General features: G+C 40.1%; 1 long non-coding RNA gene across 1 annotated transcript; it reads right to left on the bottom strand.

Annotated features, from left to right (window-relative positions):
• Positions 1 to 4,495: 4,495 nt before the first annotated feature.
• LOC130182865 (uncharacterized) lies at positions 4,496 to 17,404 on the bottom strand. Its single transcript, XR_008829756.1, has 3 exons — positions 17,280 to 17,404; positions 16,286 to 16,351; positions 4,496 to 4,624 (listed from the first exon to the last, which is right to left on the bottom strand). It is a non-coding gene; the product is annotated as an uncharacterized LOC130182865 (long non-coding RNA).
• Positions 17,405 to 17,729: the final 325 nt, after the last annotated feature.

Below are 17,729 nucleotides of genomic sequence, written 5' to 3'. Positions count from 1 at the left end.
ACAATGAGTTAGAGAAGCAGACGATGGGCTTGTTAACACACAGGCATTAGTGAATCAGTGTGTGTCTTTGTGAGGGAGGGGACACTCCTCTAGTGTTATGACGGGAGTCTTTCACCAACGATACACTCCCCTCCAACACCACAAGTGTCCGGCCACTGAATGGGGAGGATTTGTTGCTCTACACCTAATTAAACAGAGCTTTGAGTAGCAGTTATGGTGAGGGCCCCTTTGTTCCAATTCACCTTCTAAAGCACCTTCGAAAGCTTAAAGTTTGACTTTGGTGACAGTGATGGTGCGCTCCTGAAAGCCAGCTTTGCTGTGACAAATGCATGAGCTGCCTTTCATACACATGATCACAGCTCCTCACACTGTTTGTGATCTACAGAAGTGTTCGATGTCGTATTTCATCTCACAAATGACTGCAAGTCTTCTCAAGATGATCACTCACGTCCACAATCATTATTCTTTTTATATTCCAGAACAACATTTTAATATGTAGTCATAATTTAAATGTAGTTTTTATTCTTACATGTAGTCGACCAGTATGAGGTAGATAATATAGTGAAGATGTTTGGGATCTGCTTAGCTCTGTGGATTGTGAGCAGGGCCGACTCCAGGGGGTTTAGGAGATTATGATGCTCTCTGTGCTTTGTGCAGCAGCCTATGGGCTTGACCTGAGGGAGGGAGACACATGCCTTTGTGGCCCTGAGAAGGGACAACAGATCATGAGTAATGGTGTCTAGTTAGTTCAGCTCAGAGTTTTTTTTTTTGTATGTCAAGGAGGTCAGTAGCAGTGTTAGACTGGTCTGTTGGTGTGGTGATATCCTGGGATGATATTTGCCTTTTATTTAAGAAAAAAAAAAAAAAGTCTTTTAGCCTGTGATTGTGTCCAGAGGTTTCTCCTTTGCCACAACTACATTGGAGCAATTTGTAAAGTCTGCAATTAAATTTAGCTTTTCTTCTCACATTGCCTTATTTTGTTTAATAATTTATTTTGTAAATTAATAATTTATTTAAAGGTGTAATATCTCCAAGGATTTAACGCCTTTGAAGTGTTGAATTCTGCCACCTTGACAACCCTGAAAGAATTTCATTATTTTATATAGCTAGATAGATAGATAGATAAATAGATTGTGTGTGTGTGTGTGTGTGTGTGTGTGTGTGTGTGTGTGTGTGTGTGTGTGTGTGTGTGTGTGTGTGTGTGTGTGCAGGTGCGTGCGTGCGTGTGCGTGTGTGCATATACGTACTTTATTTATTTATTTTTTAACTTAAGGGATATTGAATGTTTCCAGAGACGTAATCCCTGACTTTAATGTGACTCCAGTGCTGTCTTGGTCCCTTCTTCAGCTAACATTAAAATGAATGGTAGCTGCTCAGATGTGTCACATGTAAGCTGTAGTCACACGGTTTGCTGGCTGCTCAATCTGCATTCAGGAAACTGGGACAGGATCAGTTCAGAGACAAGGGGGAAAAAAAATCAGAAATCAGAGAGTGGGAGCTGCTGGAACTTCTCATCCCTTGCAAACTCTCCCTTGTATTTGGTGAGCTTCGCTGCCTTGTAATGATGCGTGTGTGCTGCTGACACTGGGTTGTGTCTTTGCGGCAGGGAGAGCAGACGTTTCTGGAGCTGCGCTTGGCATCCGGCTGCCACTGTTTCCAGGCAGGATGATGGTGATGATGGGACGCTGGTTTACTTGTATGTCCAAGGGAACATCTGCCAGAGCTGTTGTTCAAGGGTGTGTGTGTGTGTCTGTGTGTGTGTGTGTGTGTGTGTGTGTGTGTGTGAGGTGCAGAGACAGTGAGTGGTGCAATGAAATCCAACACTGTTCTCTGTTATCTTTTTGTAGATTTTTTGCTTTCATTGTGATTTAGTGGTTGTATAATATGAACAACACCAGGTCTGCCTTTCTCTTCCACTACTCTACAGCACTTCATCAAAAGAAATTTGAATATTATTTCTCTATTTATTTTACAATAGAGGCACAATTTGGAATTGGTCTGAGGAGTTTAAAAATGATTTGAGCTATAACTGGAAATATATAAAAAATAATCCCTGCTGTGCACAAACATCATGGCATAATTTTATTTTGTAAACTGTATCCCCGCAAAAATATTGGCTCGCGCTAGTGTGTAATATGAGACAGGAAGGTTGAGCGTGTCTTTGTGGCAAATTTGGCCAGCCCTGTCCCTGTCAGTGTGTTGATGTTGGTCCAACCCCCATCTCCACCATTGTTCCTGCTCAAATAAGCCAGCTCTATTTCCAACATGCTACTGTTGTTATTATATCGCAGGTGTGTTTTTTTTTTTTGTAACCAAATGGATGAATAATGTTCTGTATTATTATTTTATACACTATCTTTATTTTTAGGTATTTCCATTTAAAGTAGAGGAGATTGCATTTATAGCATTTTCATGCTAAATAATCAAACTGTATTCAATGTTTTTTACTCTTAAAAGTGATCACTTGTTTTTATTGTTATTATCTTTCTTGTTCCAGATTGGTATGTAAAATATATACATTGTATTTTCTGGTTTTATGACTCTTTTCATATTACATAATGGTACTGATACAGATATATTCAGCATTAGTATAATTTAGATCAACATTTGTCTGAATTATTATTTTTGTTAAGATGTTTCATACATTATAATATTACTGAATTTTAATCTCAAAAATCCAAACTAATTAAACACTGGATTGTTGCAAAAAGGGGTTTTTACTGGTTGTTGGCGACACTGTGTTTCCATCTGTTTAATTACATCATTTATTTTCACATAAAGCCACATTTTCTAAATCCAGTAGTGGACCTCCTGCCGGAGCCTTTTGGTTTTCTGCTTTTTGCATGTGGGTTGCGGTGCTAGCAATATGTTCGGAGGCAGGCCTGGTACTCACTGTGGGAGCAGCGTTGATTGTTGTGCGAACACAATGCCTTTGCCTTCTTACTTCACTGGTTCCTTTGCTTTCCTTCCTCTGCCTTTGAATTTGCTCATTTTCTGCCCTGTTTTGTTCCCCCTCCTGCCCCCTTTGATTGGCCCCTGCATAGCAACTTGTCACATGGAGCATGGAAGCTTATAACTGCTCCTCTTTGCAGACTTTGTTTTTGCTAAAATGTTAGTGTAGCAGCACATTTACAATCTTAACAATTTGTTTTTCACCTTATTTGATTCTGTGCTTTATTTTTAACACAGCTAATCATTTATGAAATTATATTTGCTTCAGTATGAATTAATTAGATTAGTTTAAGGTTTTTTTGTCAAAATATTAAAAATATTATCAAGATAACACAGACATCAATCACTGATTTGTGAGGATTTGTTCGTTCGATTCTGTAAATTTACCAAATTTAATGTATAAGACAAATTATGAAAAACATACCAGGGATGAATTTTGCTGTTTTGTTTCTACATCAATTTTAAAAAGACGTTTATTAGAAACAAGTGAATCTGTTTTGTTTTTGTTCAGTTCAGCAACAGAGTGAGTTTGGTTTTATGAATCATTTTGAACACAGATAGTCACCGTATCTGTGGCTTCGTCCCTTATTGAACAATATTGATATGTTGACATTGATCCTTTCACCTTTTACTAAAACTGTCACTGAAGCCGCCCCCCCCCTCACACACACACACACACACACACACACACCCTCTCTCTCTCTCACTATCACCCTGTCAAATGCATCTATACTCACCCATAACCATTTACTGCAAGAGGTCAATATGTAAACACACACATTTATGTTAATACAAAGTGTGTATATAATTTTAGCTGCACTGACGTAATGATTATATCTCAGTAATTGCTGTCAATTGCCATGACAAATTAAATGTGTTTTTATTTGAACATGATTATTTGAATGTCATATTGTTTAAACTGAAAAATATTAGTTTGGATCAAATGATCTAATTATTCATGCATTCATGTTAATTTCTTATTTATAAAATGATGCAATGTTGCCGAGGAAAAGGAGGAAATAATGAAGCACAAACAGCAGCTTTTAGAAATTCACATTAAGGTTTTTATCTATCTCTCCCCCAAAATGATTTCAGTTTTAATGAGGGTTTGGATTTATTTTAGGGATGTAGCAAATTCATTAAAACCTAAATATATTTGCTTAATTGCTTCACACCTCTGATTGCACCTAATGTCAATTGCTCATTTCTTGATTCATTATCACTCTCAGCAGTTTTGTTGTTGATGTTATTGCACTCTTACATGATTGTAGTTTTTTTTTTTTGAACATGTAGAAATGAGTTTAATCAATGAATAAAGAAATGTAAATTTTAATTTCTACATTCATCACTTATCAAGATATGAAACCACATTTAAATACAACTAAGCAGGAATTATTAAAGAGGAAAACATTTTTTTTTTAACAAAAATGACATTTTTACAAACAGTGAGAAAAGGAATCACAGCTCTGGGCCCACAACACTGACCTGAGAAGAGAGGGGGAGAAAAATGCTTGCTAAGCTATCCGTTTCACACACACAGGGACAGAAGGTTCGATATTCATTCGATCGATGAATGAAAAGGCACAATGGCAAAATCGGACGGGCTCCTTTTCAAATCCACGTCTCCAATGTCCCCCCCGCCACCCCTCCACAGTCTGCAGTCGCTGGGCGGCTGGTGTGGCAGGCAGAGAGAGAAAGAGAGAGAGAGGAGAGCAAGGGTTACATCAAGGCTGCTCCCTGGACCGTGCAAACAAGTCTAGACCAGTGACCTGTTCAATGGCTCCTTTTGAGGAGTGGGGCAAGTTCGGTCAGAGCGAGGAGAAAGGCAGGCATAGCCTCTTTTCACTGCCGAAGCAGCTCACAGCCCGCGATCGACAGGAGGTAAGGAGGGCCGGGAGGGCAGGCATCTGCTTCCATGGTTACGGGCCGGGTATGGGGACCCTACTATTGAGGAAGCTCCGTTCTCATGCTCCCACAGAGGCAATGTCACGCATTTTAAAAATGCGTCAGGCCGGGGCGAGGACCATATCCACCAGCGGTAGAGTTGCTCTTTGAGAGGGGAAATAAAATGATAGCACGTCAGTTTGAGGAGGGAAAAAAGAGTAGGGGGAAACGCTTTGGGATGGGGGTGGCAGCATGAGCTTGAGAAAGAAAGAAATGCGTCACATGATCTTGGCAAATCCTAATTCAAACTAAGATAATTTTTTCGACGAGCCGCAGTGATGTTGTCAAATTTTTCTGGGTCTACAGTTTGGGCTGCTCTTGTGTGAATTGGTATTGTTTTGTGGAAGTCAGTGGCTTACATGATTTATTCTCGGAGGGAGCAAAGGTCAAGGTTTATGTGGTGAACTCCTTTGTTGAGTTGCAGAGATATCATCTTAATGAGGGTTCTCCCCAACCAGCAATTTTCATGTTCATCATACTTAACCCTTTTTTAACTTTTCCACAGTTATTTTATTCTGTAACATTTATTACTTTTAAGCAGAAAACTGTAACCTGGTAATAATGTCAGTATTTATAGGCAGGTGTTGACAGATCAGTAAAGTGTGCACAATCGCTACAATAACAGAGGCTGTGTGTGTGAAAATGAATTGAAAATCTGTCGAATGTGAGGAGTCACATCTGTCTGTTTGTTTGTTGATTTGTTTGTGTTTGGGCACAAGCTGTGTGTGTGCTGAGATGAATGGATGCTTTGGGCTTTTCTTCGCGAAGGAGGGGTGTGTTGGAACGTTGAATTTGGTCATGCAGCTGACGCTTTACCCCCTAACACACTCCAAACAGAACGGACAGATGGCCGGCCCTCAGGAAGGGCTTGGGGCGTTGGATTTGCTCTCAGACCGTGGGAAAGTCTTTGGCTGACTTCACCTGCTCAGGGAGCTGATGTGACTGGATTAAACGGCAATGAAAGAAGTGAGAAATGAAAACTAACGTGGACTACGGTGCACGAGGCTTTGTGCGAGTAGAAGCATTTCCTCATATTTGTGAGAAAATAGGACAAAGCGAGACCCATAAAAATGATTTACTATTTAAATTACATTTTCTTTCTAAACAGCAAATATGTAAAATATTACTTTTTCTGTGTGCACAAAGGGAGACAGGGTGGATGGGTTCATTCTATTTTCTGCATGTGTCTTTATAATCCTAATTGGAAACAGTTGATCCTCAGTTTGTTGGGACATTAGACATGATGTTTGGCCATCTCGCGCTCTGCTTTTGATTATCTCCGTCTCACAGAGATGGCCATGTGCGCGCTTTGATTTATTGTTATTAAAAAAGAATGGGGCTGTTTGTCAGGCTTTCATCTGACTGATGCTAAGATACATGCACACTTCAAATTCATACTCATAAGAAACCACAGGCCGTGCAGTTAATGGGTCATTAATTATCAGTTTGAATGTGCAATAAAGTTAGATGGATGAGTTGCACTGAAACATTTTGTTTTTCTCATTTCTGGATGTTGGAATTTATGAATATGCCAGTCAAAGGGGTGCTGACAAGTGGGAAACTCACATTTCAAACCATACAAATGAATTATCAGAAACAAAAACAAAAATCGCTGTCATAACCGGAATAATGATCAGTGCAGCATGAAGTCCAGACAGATAGCTCTTTATTCTGGTTTAACTCTGGCAGACAATTTGTGAAAAATACGCAAAATAATTTGCCAAGTCTCTTTGTACACAGGCAAAAAAAAAAAAAAAGAAATCACAAAATTGTTATGTTTATAACACCAGCTCGGGCGTCCCCCAAATGTTGATTCATAACCACAAGAATCCCTGATTGCTGCTGCTCTGAGTGCCATGCTCTCAATGGAATACTCCATTGCAGTTTGCCTACAAAAAGGCATTATCTTTCATACAAGTAGAGAGCATAAGAGTTCAATTTGGGTACAAGTCAAGTGCTCTCCACCCGAGAAGGGTGTGCGTGCGTGTGTGTGTGTGTGTGTGTGTTGTTGTGTGGAGGGAACTGTGGAGGACTAATCAAATGAGGTTATGCGTGGAGTGGTGTAGTCAGGGTTTGACAAGAAATGTGAACTTGACTCTGCAGTGCTTAAGAGACCCTTAGAGGAATTTTGTGTGGAGCAGTTTTAGTCGTAGGTGTTTTGTGTTCTTCAGATTTAGCCAAAGTCTGCCTTATATCTGGGAATGATTTGTGCCATAAGGATTAGCTCATACAGTTGTACATTTGATATTTATTTACCCCAACCAGAGCAGTGACACTGGTACAAATGTCTTTTTTTCCCTGCTTTTTCTTTCTCTCTCAGCTGTAATGGCGTGACACAGACTAGCTGAGCACTTCATTCAAAGACACATGATGTTCCAACTCTTTCCTCTAATTGTGTGTCTGACTTAATTTCATCCTTTCATAAAAACATACTTTTTTTGTACGACTGCAGAACTGTGTAACATTGATGTAGATGAAGCTGGTCTCTGACAGTGGACGGACACTAATTGGGTTACTAGAGCTCGATCCCCATTCGCTCATACACTGTATATAAATATACACTAAGAGACATTTTGTGCTCTGGCCTCACTGACCTGTTCACATCATGGTTTATTTTTATAGTGGTAATTTGCTATTGGCCCGATGGTTTGGTTTCAGAGGCCCACATCATTAATCATGGAGGGCATTACTGCAGTGTAATTACACTTTCTCTCAGCGAACCCGCAACATTTCCCGCGTCTGTTCTCTCTATCTCTGCCTATAGCACAAAAACACACACAGTCGCAATGGAGTGTGTTCCACAACACTACAGCACAGGAGAGAGTTGAAGTGCCTGATCTGTAATGCTGAAATGCTACACAGCAGTGTGTATCCAGAGAGGTATAATTTCCTCATATAAAATACAAAAGTCAATATTCTTCTTAACCACGTTTGAGAAGAACGACTGAAAGAGTCTTTTTAAGTCGGGCGTGTTGGTGTTGATCGACTACACTGGGACATCCTCTTAAAGAATGTTGTTTGAAGGTGTTTGCAAGAACTTAAGACAAGAGTTGACAATAATTGAAACTGCAAACACCCCAGGAAACAAATGAATGTGTGTGCAGGGAGGGGGGTGGAATCATTGGCAATACTGTGTAACCTCTTTAAGATGATTATTCCACACAAAATGCACCCCCGGGGTGTGTGACACATTTCTGAATGGGCTCTTCCGCGGGATTTAACGGGTTAACAGCAGACAAAGGGAGCTGGGACCATGTAGCCCAGCAGGGGAGACCCCAGTGGAAACACCAGGCTGCCTTATAATCCCCACTCTGTCCCATCCTGCTTGCTCTGCCTGCAATCACGGCTGACTGACATGTGCTCTGTAAGGCTGTATGGCTTTGGGGTGAGAGGAGCCACATGTTATAAACTGGAGCGCATCTCTGCAGAATTCCCTCCAAGACGTCATACACACACACACACACACACACACACCCCTCCAGGCCATGTGAGGATATTTCATGCTTTTGGACTAGCTGGCTAAAGAAATGATAATCTAAGACAAATGGTTTAATTCCGAATGGGTGGACATGAACTTTGGACAGAAGCCTGACTTTATGGTCTATCAGCTGCATGTGATTTCACGCTGTGAGTCCTGCTCCATCATATGCATTTAGAAGTATCATACAGTTAACTGAAGGTCAACATGTGTCATAGTGATCTGGGCGTATACTGGAGATCATAGAGGTCTAGCAGAATAAATCCAGTGCATAATACAGTGTTGCACAGTTGTCAGTTCCACTGGTGTTCGCAGCACGTCTGTTATCTGTGTTATACTTGACTGGTCACAATCTGGCTTGCCATTTTATTTTTATATAACATCATAGTCATATTCTCTGAATGAGCAGTCACGTTGTTTTAAAAAGATAAATCCAATCAGTTTTATTTTCTTTCATCAGAGTTGACCCTGGAGCTCTGTTTTTATATCAGTAAAGTATATATTTTTTATTTTCATACAGTGATTTAAGTTTAAAGCCTTATCCAACTAATAAAATATTATTATGTTACTTGACTTTAGGTTTTCAATATGCCATGTTTGACTATTTTAGTTTTTTATTTAAATATAAATACGTTTCTGTGCTGTGAAGATGTAGTGAGTTACTTATGAAATCCAAATGAGTTTTCGCTTTTTTCCTCCAGATATTTCCTTTAATTCAGCCAAGTTGTAATGAAAAGTCAGTCCATAAAACAAAACTTAATGATACTTGTGGGAGTTCTGGTTTAACATCACCATGGAGAGATGTTTTCAAAGCTCAGTTACAAATCTTCTCCTTCGATACCCATCGCTTTTCTGCTTCTTTCTAGGTGAAGTGCACTTTTTAAATGTCGAGAATTAACAAAACAAATGTGATAATATTTTTCAACGACACAAGGGATTAATCTAAATGATCAATTACCATAAAGGAGGGCTGAACAATTTATCGAAATATTATCGAAATCGCAATAAGTGTTTTAATATTTGATACAGGTAAAATGTGTTACAATGTACAGCAGAGATAACCCCAGCCTATAAATCATATTCTCCAGATGTGAACATGCTTGCCCCCCCCCCCCCCCCCCCAAACAAAAATCACATCATCATCATTTTTATATTTTTTCAGTGAAAATGAAAAACAGAAATGATTCTTATTGAAATTGTGACATATCGCAGTCGGAATCGTTGCATATTGTTCAGCCGTATCATAAATCAACATCACGAATGTACACGCCCTCTTTTTAATTAAACTGGATGTATAGTTAGAAACAGTTACAGGGTCTCATGAAGCTTAATAGTTAGAACTAACTTTGCCAGCGAGGGTTTGTTTTCCTCTGAAGCCAGGCTTGACTCAAACCTTTGCTAAAACATTTCTGTGGTCCTGGATCTCCGTCATGATCATCATGTTTTCTGGATGTAAAAAGACAATAAAACATCATTTAGGACAGTATTTCTGGTTTTGTAGTTTGAAAAGGCAGGAAATCATTTCCTCGGTGGCCCTCTTCATGTGCACAGCTGTGAATTTTAAGGAGGAAAAAGGCATAATAATTTTAACAGCTATCCAACTGTAATGGTGCCTTATTTTTGAATTATTCCTGACGTCAAGAGAAATGGAAGGCTGGTTTTTTTATTACATCTGACAGCTTACCGGGTTTAACTCAAAAGTTTGGTTCTATGAAAAGTTTAAAGTCGTCGTTTGACCTCGCTGATGTCTGTACGCTGCGCCGTGGACGTCTTAAGGATTCAAAGCATGTTTCTGGATCCACTCAGACGGTGCTTAGGAAGTCAATTACAAGCTAATGGTCGTTTTCATTTGAAGGCAGCTGATTCACCTGCTGTCCTGCAAGTCACCTGCTTTATTAGCCACAATAAGAGATGCAGAGACGTTCCACTATCTAGTACCCAACTGTGAGCAAAAGGCATCTGAGCTCCAACAGCCATTTAAAAATCATCAAATATTAATTCATCTCCACTTGGTTATGAGTTTTAGCTTATTGACTGGTACCTCCTAATTGTGTCTGATTGTTTGGCAAGAGCCTAATTAAAGTCTTGAATCGGCAGTCATTTTTTCAAAGCCGTACACTAATTCACGTAATTTCAAGTGTTCTTCTTCCCATTGTCAGGCGATTGCTTTGATAATGAGAGGTTGTGCAGAGGCATTATCTTTGGGAAAGCATTTGGTAGGGACACGCTGAGAAAAGGTATCATTATGATAACTGCCTTCTCTGCCTCTTAAATGAGAAGTCATCCTTAATGTTTTCAATTGCAGGACGCTTCTCCAGAGATAGCCTGTGGAAAATGATTTGTGCCATACGATGTTTCTTGAGTTTCTTAAATTTACACACCTATCGTTAAGATGTTAGATAGCAGACAGAGTCTTTTAGTTTGGCATCATTACTCATGTTGGGCATCACCAGAGCACAGTGTTGAATGTGGGCTGATTCCTCAAATAACCTTTAGGGAACTAAAACTGGAGGAATTTTACTGGCTGCATACAGCTTAAAGAATAGTCCTGTGTACTCTTTAATTAATAATAAATCTGAATTTTATGCACATTAATGACATAACCTTTTGTGTCTCTCAGTGTTGACTGTTTTGTTGTCAAGTTTTATTTATGAGCACCTTGAGTTTTAGCTCCCCTGTACCACCACGCTGTTTCATCCTCTCCTGTGTTGTATATTTGAAATGAACTAATATCAGTAATGCACTGCTATGTAACAGCTTCCAGATTAAATATTGTTTTGCTTTTTAATGTCAAGAGCATTTGTCAGTTCTCTCCACAAGCATCTTTTCTAATGGCAGACCACATGAATACCAAATGTTAAAATCAAAACCATGCATCTACCTACTCGCAGGACTTCTAATAAGCATATAATGATTACAGAATTTATCTAAATATTACAGGGATATTTTCAAAGCTGCTCTGTGTGTTTGAGTCATAGCTAGTTAGGTGTTAATGTGGCAAATTATAATATTGAATACTTCAAAGAACGTAATGCAGGTACCTAAAGGCGGCATTCTGGCATCCATATTTTTAAAACTGACTTGTTTTATTTAAAAAAAAATACATAAACAGTTGTTACTCGATCACACAAAAGGTTTTTAGATATCGCGGAGATTCATCTCTGGTGTCTGTAGTATCTTTGTTTTACATTTCTGTACAGCAGCTGTGCACTTTTAATTACATTTTGATTCGATGACAATGCTAACCTTATCTTTTGTTTGGTGCTAATTCTATCACTATGTAAATGTTAAACTAATCCTTTCATTTCTCCATTGTTTTTGTGGTAATGCCTGGGCTGCCTGATAGGAGACAGTGGTAATTAAAACACAAGGCCGGGTCAGGAGGTGAGCCAAACGCACAATAAACTGCTCCCCGAGATTCCAGGACGAAAGGTGCCACAGAGTCCAATCCATTTTAATTGTCGTTTGAATTAATTTGAAAATGCTCAGGTCAATTAAGAAGATGCATTCCTCTGGCTGTGTGTAATGTCATATTCATTGATCCACAGAGGTTACTTTATGCACTCATGTGTAGGATACATTTATGTTTCTGAAACTCCGCCGTTTGGAATTCATTAGGTATTGATCCCTCTCAGCGACGGTAAAAGCACGGTCTGATAGCAGCCTTGTCTGAAGCCAGGTAATCAATTCAGTGCCATTCAGAAACAGATGCCCTTTTACTTTGTTACTGTTACGCATCAACATTTGCTATCCCAGCAAAAAGCGTTTATATCTCTATCGCCAAGTGACTTTGAATTAAGATACAGAATTTTTGTCTCTTTGTGTGAAAGATTACAGAGATTTTTCTGTTTGTAAAAAAGCATCAACAGTTGAATTTGTCGTTTCTAATTTTTTGCAGTTTTTGTCTCAATGCCCCTCCATGTTCGAGGTCTGTATGAGTTTTGGTCGTCTCTGCACAGCCTCTTCCTCTCCCTTCCACTCTCACAATCTGATTCTCGCCCACCGTCCATCCCTCCCTGTGCGCTGATTGGCTGACGGTTAGTCAGCTGCGGCCAATAAGTCTTGTTGAAAATCTCAGTGTTTAGTCTGGTGCTAGGCAGCAGGATCAACAGACAGGTGGATCAGGCAAAGTCATCGCCCCGGTTGGCTGCACGGCAAAGCTCTGTTAGCTTTTAAAGCAACATTACACCCTGGGTTAGCAGTCACAAAACATTATGTCCGTCATCTTAAACAGTTTAGTCAATATTTGTGAGCATCAACAGCTCTCTTCTAAAGCCAGAGTACTGAGAAGCATTGCTGAAATTTTGTCAAATGTTCAACAGAAATAACACGTCTCTGCTCTCATGACTGAATTTTCATTTTGGGTTTTTGCACCCAATTAAGCTGTATTTTATTGTACCATTTACACATAAACGATTGTGCTCTGTGTGCATCATATGGCTCAGAAGTAGATTTTCTAAATTAACGTCAACAGAACATTGGAATTTATTTCGTGCAATATCTATAAGCGTCATGACTCTTTTGTTTTTAGTCTTTGCACTCGAGATGTTGTATTTGTTCTTGTACTAAAGTGATATTATTTCTTTGTGAATTCTTTTTTTTTGCAAGAGGCTGAAGACTAAGAAAGAGGGGCCAGACCAGGGCACAGTAAGACTAGGCCCCTCTACAGGGGAAGCAGAATAAACCCAGTGTGCTGCCTCCGCTCTCTCTTTCATTGCCAGTCACAGTCTGCACTTTCTCTGCAGTTTGCACAATAACTCAGGAAACAGACTTATCCAAAATATTCTGTGCAGACTGTCAAATTTCAGCATTTAGGTTTTTTATTGTGTTATTCTATCCTTGGCAAGTCAAGTCACATACTCAACCACTACGAAATGGCTGGATGGGTATGTCTCTCATTAGACTGAACTGTATAAAATTGTGTCTGGATTAACCTGTTGACTGTTTTTTCTGTCATGGCTTGAGGCAACATTAAATTAATGGAGATAAGAGCTTTGAGCCAAAAATAACACCCTGTCTCTGGTGTGCCTGTGGAGAATAAAATAGCACAAATGATCTTCAGAGTTTTGGCTGCCAGTGTGAGTGTGTGTGTGAGTTTTGGTAAAGATAACAAAAACGTGTGGTAGACTTTTAAAAATGCCAATTGTCAAATGAACAACTCCTGATTAATACAGCATTTATTTTTATTTTTTTAAAAAGGGGTGCCTACAGAGAACTCCTGTGCACATTGTTATTGTTTCCACCTCTATCTTACCCTCCCCCAATGATTATAAATATTTATCACGTCCTATGTATTACAAGGTTGAGAAGTCTGTCTGATTTCTCCACCCCTGTCTGGTTCACAATGGCATATCCCATACCCAAGGGAAGTCCTTTACCCCAACACCCCCCACCCTCCAATTTGAACTTTGACCCTGGCCTCCTGCCTCTCAGGATATGAAATGACCCTCTAAGTGGGGGAATGTTTTGGAACTGTTTTAGCTGAGTCTGTTTAATGTAAGCTGGAGCAGAAGAGGAGCTCAGAGGGATTCATGGCCATTTTGTTTAGAGGTCTCTTATTTTATCTATTCAGTCACAATGACTCGCACAAAGTAAATGATTGTATGTGTAGACAATGGGAATGCATGTAATTACACTTTATCGTCTTAGGTATAGTGTGCTGCGTGCAAAAGGATTGTGTGACATGGCATATAAAGTGGGTGTGGTTGTTAATCTGCTCAGCTAGTAACGGCACTCATCTCATATTTAATAAGCACATGTGCCAATCATGGAGAATGACAAAAATGGCTCACCAGTAGTTAGTACGTAGCGGTGCAGAGTGGCAAGCAGGCCCGGGGATGTCACTGTAAATACGAATACAAGTCATAACCAACCGGTTTGATGTGCAGGAAAGAGCAGACGTCTGTGTGGCTGTGTTGCAGCAGTCAGGTGTTGAATGCACGTGATTTTAATCAAAGTAACCACAATGAATTCTCCAGTGTGATGGCAACACTTCTCAGGTTAGATTCTGCAGGTCTAACACACGTCTGCCCTGCTGCCTTCAGCTTTCAACTGAAGGTGAAAGTTGTGCTACAAGCAGCAGTTGTTGTTAATGATAGTTAATAGTAAGAATCAGCCATCACTCCTGAGCTCAGTGCAGACTGCTGTGCTGGAATTATAATCACATTACGCATGTATCTTTAATGCCAATCTAAATGTGTCTACTGATTGGAGAATGTGTTTATTTACATTATTCGATATTATTGGGTAAATGTCGTGCATTTCTGTCTTGGTTTCATTTGCCTGCGGGATAAGCAGATTATCAAATGAGTGACACTGAATTCCAAATCAGCAAATCATCTCCTTGTATTTTGATGATTTGCATGAATCTCCAAACAGTTTAACTACCAAGACGAGTAATGCTGTTTGCACCACCGTGAAAAAGATCTTACTGTGTTTGTCCTGGCCACAACAACAGTCTGCGGTTGAGTGTCGGCCATAAGACATACTGGCCACAATTGATTTTGGATAAATATTCTATGGTTTTTGCATTTGAATGCGTATATATTTTATGGTTTTCTCTAACCAGTATAATTCACTCTCTCTGCTCTTCTTTTAGAAATCATACACAAATATCTGTTTTTGGCATTACTAGCAGTAGTTACAAAGTCTGAATTTACTTTTAGTGACATCCTTACTCACTGAAATCAGATTATAAATACTACATTGCAACAAATGGAGCTGTTCAGATATGCACAGGAATATCTTATGTTTTTCCACTGCATGTTACCTGCTCACTTGCTGTTATGTTCTATGTCAAATGAAGCTCTGCTCTCTGGTATATGCAGCATCATTTGTGGTTGTTGTGTATTCACACACATACAAAGCGGTAATGGAAGTGATAAATATATACAAATTTATGCTATAAATACAGCACATAAACAGAATGTGTGGGAACGGAAATTTGATTGTCAGCTATCGAAAAACATTTCTACAAACGCTACATAGACGCAAATCTAATAAAACACAAAGTTCAGTGTAACACAAAACAGCCCATGCCATAGCCTCCTGCTCCAGTCACAAACTGAGCATCATGAACACGAGCAGGTATGGCAGATGCTCAGCAGTTTGGTGTTAAATTGAGTGAGGGAGGTGGCGTGCGAGAGGCTCTCGGGGCACAACTTTAATCTCGTGTCTGGTGGATCCTTTGCTCTTTAGTGAGTCACAGCTTCTGGTGTTATTGTAACACACCACCTGATTGTGTTTGGCTACTGTTCTGGCTAAACTTCACAGGTGTGCAGCATGGGAAGACATGTTTGCCTGCTGTTGATGCATGAGAGATTCATATTCGCATTCTGGTTGGAAGCCCCTGCTGTATTTATTCAGTCAGTGAAGAAACAGGACTTGAAGTGAAGTGAAGTTATTTCCTCAGTACTCCCTTTTTTGGACTCTTCAGCCACAGTACTTGACTTATTTGATATATCATACATCTGGTCTATTGTTTGTCTGGCGTGGTTTGGATGAATCGTGTTTTTAGAAAAGAAGCATATAAGCTTTATTTCAGTCATATTTTAATCAAGAGCTAGAGTGCGAGTTCGTTATTAGCTCATCGTTCATCCAGCCTGTTGTATTTACTCTGTCAAAAAAATTCTGGCGTCTGAGCTGAAATCTTAAGCAACCACCCCGCCCATAGAGTTGACTTTGGAAAGCGCAAAGCATTCCTGCTCAACACCACATTAGCCCCTACTTCTCCCCACCTCGGGGTGCTGGGCAGCCTGCCAGGTAGAGAGGTTGCCATGACTCCTAACACCACCCTTTGCCCCCCCACCCCCTCCCTGAAGGTGTCAGATTTTGGGAGGGGGCAGGCCGGGTTAACATTTTGATTCCGACAAAAGATGTCAGCAGATGTCACAATGTCAGCAGAATACTTACTGGGAATGCTGTGGCTTTTCTGGTAGGAAATCATGTGATTTATCCAGCCAAGATTTTGTAATGGTGCTAGGCGAGAGAGAGAGAGAGAGACACACACACAGAGGGAGAAAAGGGGGGAAACTTTGAATAAAGCACATCGTTTTTATCCAGTTTTTTTCTCTGCTGTTCTTGTTTGTTTCATAGAAAATGGCGGACAGCGCATCGCTGAACTGAACCCGGATTGTCAGTGAGCTCAGTTTAGAAGTGCCCCTCGGTCTTTTCATCATTCCTCTCATTACCAAAAACATAAACAAAAAAAAAAAAAAACGCTCGCAGCTCATTGCTCACACCCAGGTAGGAAGTGTAAAAATAGAGATGGTGAACCAGACAGGATAGTAGAAATCTGGGTAAGTGGCATTTTCACTCCCTCCTCACTTCAGACTTCCCTTTGTCGCACTGCAGCCAGAGGAATATTCCGTTGTTTGTGGCTCTCTGGCATCGGCACAGTTAATGGTAGCTGACCGTGGCATGCTTGATTACACTGGCATCCCTCTCAGGCTCTGCTCTCTGCTATCTGCGGTCTTGGCTAAGTTGAGCTAACCTCTCACCACAGCCACATTGCTGCTGGCCAGGAAGAGGACTGCTACGGCAATTCTGCCGGCTAGTTTGGGGTAGCAGTCCACAACAGAGTTTTGATTGTTATTATTACGGACTTAATTTTATATTTCGGAACTGCTGAGGCATGTGGTGCTCCCAAACCGAGGCACAGCAACTTAAGAATGTACAGTAATTTGTGTTTGAATATTTTTCCCCATGTGCAGCTGATGTTGTCAGAACAGTTGCTGGCATGTTTTGCAATGTAATGCTCCTCTTTTTTCGTTTCTCACCATCACTAGTTTCTCGCACAGTGTAGGGACAGTGTTACTAGTGTTTCATAAAGTACTGTAGCTGTTCATGCAGTGTTGGAAGTAAATCTAAATATGCAGTAACATGCAGCCTTAAAAACAGCACTTACCATCTTTTTTGTGTTTTAAACCAACTCTCCTTTTCCTGTTTTCAGTGGAAGGAACTCAAAATTGACCCCGGGCAGCAAAACCCCCATGAGCAAAGACACATCCACGAAGGGTAAGTTATCACAATCCTCTCAACATCTGTGTGATGAACTCTCATCTTTCTGCGGTGAATCTCAAACAAAAGCTCTTGCTGCAGTTTCTCTAAATGCCTGAATCTGAACTGAAGTCACAGTCCTTCAGCTCCAGACCTTCTGTTCACAGTCACTGTCGTTCTCTGTGTGAACGCTGCACTGTCAGTCTGATGTTAGGTACGCAGGAGAAGTGTTGAGGTCAAGTCTTATGTTTTTTGATTGGCATCTCTCTTTAAATGACCTCATCTGAGACACATCACACATACTTGTATAATTCTTTGTGGCATTGTCCAAATCTCCATGGCTCAGATTTTATGCAAC

Source organism: Seriola aureovittata, chromosome 15 (genome assembly GCF_021018895.1).
Source record: "Seriola aureovittata isolate HTS-2021-v1 ecotype China chromosome 15, ASM2101889v1, whole genome shotgun sequence".
NCBI lineage: Eukaryota > Metazoa > Chordata > Actinopteri > Carangiformes > Carangidae > Seriola > Seriola aureovittata.
This window is presented reverse-complemented; position numbering and strand designations above follow the sequence as displayed.